Genomic DNA, 5,283 nt, shown 5'->3' on the forward strand with positions numbered 1-5,283 from the left:
TCAGATTCAAAAACTATTTGTGTGACAGTGCTAGACACAGGGATTCTGCAGCCCAATGGGATGTTTGTAGACCACATTTGCATATCAATGCACAGACCCCTTTTAGGAATACTGCTGCTTCATGACAATGCTGTTGTCTGAGGTCTGGGGGAAAGAAAACCCATAAAAGTTTGGACTCACTTTTCAATGCCCTCGATTCTTTTCTTGTGCTTTGGAAAACTGTGAAACAGGGTCACCAAGTTCCATTCTCCATAGTTTTATTATGTTTTCAATGAAGCGATTGAACCTGCACAGAACCCAGACAGACAGACATCACAAGGCCACTTTGTGGAAAGGCAGCTTCTTTAGAACCTTGAAGCTAAAGCTTGTCTTCCGTGTTTATGGATTTGGGGCCAGTGCTCTGTTCCTTCAGTTTAAAGAACCAAAGGGAACCAAAACCCTGAAGCAAAATACTTAGAACCCTTTTGCCTGGAGAAAAAATATTAAAGGTGTTTTGTTTGTTTGTTTGTTTGTTTTTAAGCTACTGAGAATCCCACCTAAGAACATATAGTTGTTTGAAAGCCAGGCCATGGATGTGGAGGGGATTTTATAAGGTGACGTCATTTTCTACCTGGCTGACATCTTAATGTCTGTCAGTCCTAATCTTTGAAATGGAATCAAACAGAGCCTGTTCGTAGTTTTGCTGAAGTTTCATTTGGAGAAAGAATTTCTTATTTTTTATTTTTGTCTGACAGTCCTTTGGTCTTCCTGAAGGAAATTTTAGCAGAAAGTCTTACCTTATATATTTATACTCTAGTCGAGTTAGTGTATTGCAAAGCTCTAAAGAAGCGACGATAAAAAGAAAGACATGTTTTTGTACTACTGCTTTTACCCACTAATTCATATTTGAAAACATTTTGTGAGTGTGAATGCTAGGATAGCAGATGTCAGGCTGAGCAGGATTTCTTCTTTACAGTTTGACTTGTGATATATTTAACACACAACTACACTGTATTGTGTAGTCTAAAATATCCTTTTTTCAAACCCACACCACTTTAATGATGATGCATGTAGTTTTGCCCTGTGATTTTGTCATTAATTCGCTTTTTCTATGTAATACGGAATATTTTTCCTGAATATTCTTTTGTAGTTGTCTCAAGAATGATTTATACTTCATAAAATTGTCTTGAACATAGGTAGTGCTGTGTTACCAATATTTCGATTGCTTTGTCCAGAGCTCTGAACAATTTCCTGAGTCACCTCCTATTACCTATCTTACTACTTCTTCTCAGCTTCAAAGGAAGAAAACCAAAAATCTATTTGATAAAAGAATTTTCACCTGCTGTAACTATGTAGGTAACTCCAAAAATGATCATTTTGACCCAAATTTCTGTTTCAGTAGCTACACTGTCCGTTTGATATTTCCATTGGTTGTACATATCACAGACTTGGTAAGTCTAAAACTAAATGCTATAGATTGTTTTCCTGTGGTGTTTTTATCATCCTATGTCCAAAATCCTTTGACACTCTTCTCTTCAAAAGAGTGTGTTATGAACTTAATAATTGCCTCTAATGAATAGAATGTGTCAGAAGTGCCATGTGTAACTTCTAAGGCTAGGTCATAAATGACTTGGCTGCTTCCACTTTGCTCCCTCTTAGGTCACTCATGCAGGGAAAAGCAAGCATATTGTAAGGACAGTCTCCACAGTCCATGTGGAGGGCAACTGAGGGCTTTTAGTCACAGCCAGCAACAATGTGCCAGCCGTGTGTGTGTGTGTGTGGATCTTGGAAGTGGATTGCTTGTGTGTAGCTTGGAGGGAGATCTTCCAGCTTTTAAATGGTAGTCAGCCTTTAGATGGTAGTCCTCGCTGACATCTGTCTGACGCAAGCACATGAGAGACCCTGAGCCAGCACCACCAAGCTAAATTGTTCCAGAATTCCCAGCTTACAAAAATGATCTCAGATTGTAAATATTGTTATTGCATGTCACAGAGTGTTGGGGTCATTGTTTGTGCAGCAATTGTTAGCTATTCTGCCACTCTTCCGACATTCACTTCTCCTATATCTGAAGAATGTTTAAGTCTCATGGTTTCTTACTTTGATGTGATTTTGGTGTCTGTCCCTTCTTTGAAATTTGATTGTCATGTTACCCCCATTTAGTTCAGACTATCACTTCCCAGATGGCTGCAGTGTTAACCTTTTAACCAGTCTCCCCGATTCCCTTTTTTCAGTCTCTGTAGTGGACCTATAAATTATTTTTCTCTGAAACACATGGATGCCATACATTTCTTCTGCTCAAAAAACCTAGAATTTTTCCATTTGCCTTCCAGATAAAACCTTGTTTTTGTTACCGTGGTATATTAGATTCTTGTTCAGAAGTATTCACACCTCCTCCCTTGACTTTGCTCTGATCTCACCCTAGACTTGTTTTGACCTCATGCTGGGCAGAGAGTACTTGCGACCCCTTGATGTTTGACTTGGACATGTGACTTACTTTGACAATAGAATCATGGCAGACACAATGCAAATAGAAGCATGGAACGCACTTAGGTTACTGGGTTTGCCTAATTGCGTTTCTGCCACTCCCATGAGAGGCACATCGTCCACCTAGACTGCTGATCCAGGGAAGATGAGAAATGTGGAGCATATGTGAACCCAGCACAGAGCAGAGCCCCACCCTGCCAGATCTGCAGCTTGAAGCAGAGCTACCTACCTGTGCCCACTCCAGACCAGCCAACACTCACCCAACCCAGTGAGAGTAAGTAATTGTTTCAAGCCACTGAGGTTTTGCAGTGGTTTATTATGCAAGAAGCTCTATTACCCTAACTCCATCTCATCTTTTCAAACGTATCATTTGTTTCTGTTAATACCCCCTGTCTGTTTCATTTCCTAAACATACTTGCCCATTCCTGTTGACACAGCTTTTCCATTTTTTCGCATATCCTTTAAGGTCTTTTAAATGATGATATTTGTTAATTTACTAATAACTTATTAAGCTGTAGTATTATCACTTTTATGACAGCCTGATAGAAGCAATATTATTTTCATTTTAAAGGTGAGAAAGCTGTGGCTTAAAAAGGTTTCAAAACTTGTCCAAATTCACATGGTAAATAAATCAAGAATGGGATTTAAATTCAGGCCTTTGTGATTCAAATATCAATACTCATCGCTAAGATTCTATTTCTTATTTTAGACACAATGCCTTTCTTTTGACAACTCTGGTCCATAAATTATGCTAACAGTTTTCAATTCCAAATGCACTTAATTTTTCCAGCACTAATCATTTTATTTTTATAATCATTTTGAATGGTTTTTCCTTTAGCATTTTGTAGTTAACATCACACATTACGGTCTTTTACTCTATTCAATTCTCACAATGTCTTTTTGAGGAAAGAATGATTATTTTCTCCATGAGGAAAATGAGAATCAGAGGTTGAATAAGTTGTTCCTGGTCATTCAGCTATATATGGTAGAACTGAAAGAGAGCAATTATGGCTGAGTTAAGAGGCCCCCACCAAATTCAAATGTTGAAGCCCTAATCCTCAATGTGATGGTATTTGGAGATGGGGCCTTCCATGAGGTAATAGTTAAAGTTAAATGGGTTCATAAGGGGGGGGGGTGCTAAACCCATAGGACTGGTGACCTTATAAGAAGAGGAGGAGACACCTGAGCTCGCTCACTCTCTTTGTGCACACAGAAGAAAGGCCATATGAAAACACAACGGAAAGACAGCTGTCTACAAGCCAACAAGAGAGGTCTCATTAGAAACCAACCCTGATGTCACTCTGATCTTGCACTGCTAGCCTCGGGAACTGTAAGCAAATAAATTTCTGTTGTTCAAGCCATCCAGTCTGCGGTATTTTGTTTTGGCAGCCCTAACAGCTTAATACAAAGTCTAAAGTTTTCGCTCCTAACGTCTCCATCCTTAGCTTCTTACACTTACTCTACATTATTTTAATCATTAGCTCTCTGAAAACAGTGAAATAGTTTTGTATTCTCTACCATTTTTATTTGTATAGTATATCCTTAAATATTTCCTAAGCTCAGAGCAGATTTAAAAGTGGAAGGGGTCTAAGATGTCAACCTGTCCTCTCATGTAAAGCTGAACAACTTAGATCCAATGAATTCCTAAGACTTGGCCAGAATGGCCCTGCAGTTAGTGAAGAGCAGAGAATGGAATCTAGGACCCACCTCCAGCCCCTGAGATGCAATGTTTTGATTACTTCACCAGTAGATAGGGAAATTGAATGCATTATCATCTCACTGCTATTATCATCTTTAATTTTTATTAATATTGTGTGATGGAACTCAAACTCTACAGAAACTGAGCAATTGAAATTAAATCCTAATTAGAGTAAGAAAAACTGATACCACATGATACACCAAAAAGGACATAGAAATCCAGGATTCTCAAGGAATGTGACAAAGCAAACATATTTAGCAAACATATTCTTTTGTTTCTTATTGATTTGTTAAGTGAAACATTTTAAAGTGTTATATTTGCGTGTGTGAGAGTGAAAAACAAAAGCATGTTTATTTGGTTAATCTAATTGCACATAATATCCTTGTTTTTATTTTCCAGAAGAGAAACCCAAACACAGCAGCCCAAGGATATGTCAGAGGCATATACTTATGTTTTCCCATCTATCAAATCAGGCTGTCCAGGTGGTTTGCTGCTCTGTGGTAGGTACAAAATGTGTAAATGACTGGAGTTGGAACAGAAATCATCAAAACCCCTGTAAAAATGATGAGAGGATCTTTTGCTATTATCAAGAGCTATTTTAAATACTAAATCAAAAGGATGCCAACTAGTGGCCTTGTTGATAGTCTCAGTAGAGAAGGAAATGATTAAATTAACATGAAGCTTCAAATCCATTCCCACTTGGTAGAGAGGTCTGAAATTGATCATCACGGTGGCATGTGAAGACTTGCACAGGTGCAGTTGGGGTGCCTTTGTTTAATGGATAAACAACATTCACAAGTTGATAGTGCAGTCTCTTATTTTTACTCAGTTATGCATCCAAAATTTAGATCAATAAGTTAAATCACAACATTTCAGCCTTTCTTTCTAATTCAAAGATGAGGGTTGAATCACGTTCATATGCAAAACCACTAGAAAGGTGGCTTGGTGCAATAGAAGGGGCTGGAAGGAGACACAGGTCATTGGGATCCAACCTCTTGCATTCCCTTGATGCATTCTGTGTCCCTAAAGGGTTCCTTAGCCGTATGGAATCTATTTTCCTTGTCTGTACAATGTGCACAATGAAGCCCTTGCTTACTACAGAGCTGTGTGGTGAAAACCGG

At 38.5% G+C, this 5,283-nt stretch overlaps 1 long non-coding RNA gene across 1 annotated transcript; it reads left to right on the forward strand.

The window, feature by feature from the left end:
- Nucleotides 1-2,355: 2,355 nt before the first annotated feature.
- Nucleotides 2,356-4,656, forward strand: LOC132693270 (uncharacterized). Its single transcript, XR_009616696.2, has 3 exons — nucleotides 2,356-2,737; nucleotides 3,677-3,793; nucleotides 4,562-4,656. It is a non-coding gene; the product is annotated as an uncharacterized LOC132693270 (long non-coding RNA).
- The last annotated feature ends 627 nt before the right edge of the window (nucleotides 4,657-5,283 follow it).

This window comes from Panthera onca, chromosome B1, assembly GCF_046562875.1.
Source record: "Panthera onca isolate mPanOnc1 chromosome B1, mPanOnc1 haplotype 2, whole genome shotgun sequence".
Lineage (NCBI taxonomy): Eukaryota > Metazoa > Chordata > Mammalia > Carnivora > Felidae > Panthera > Panthera onca.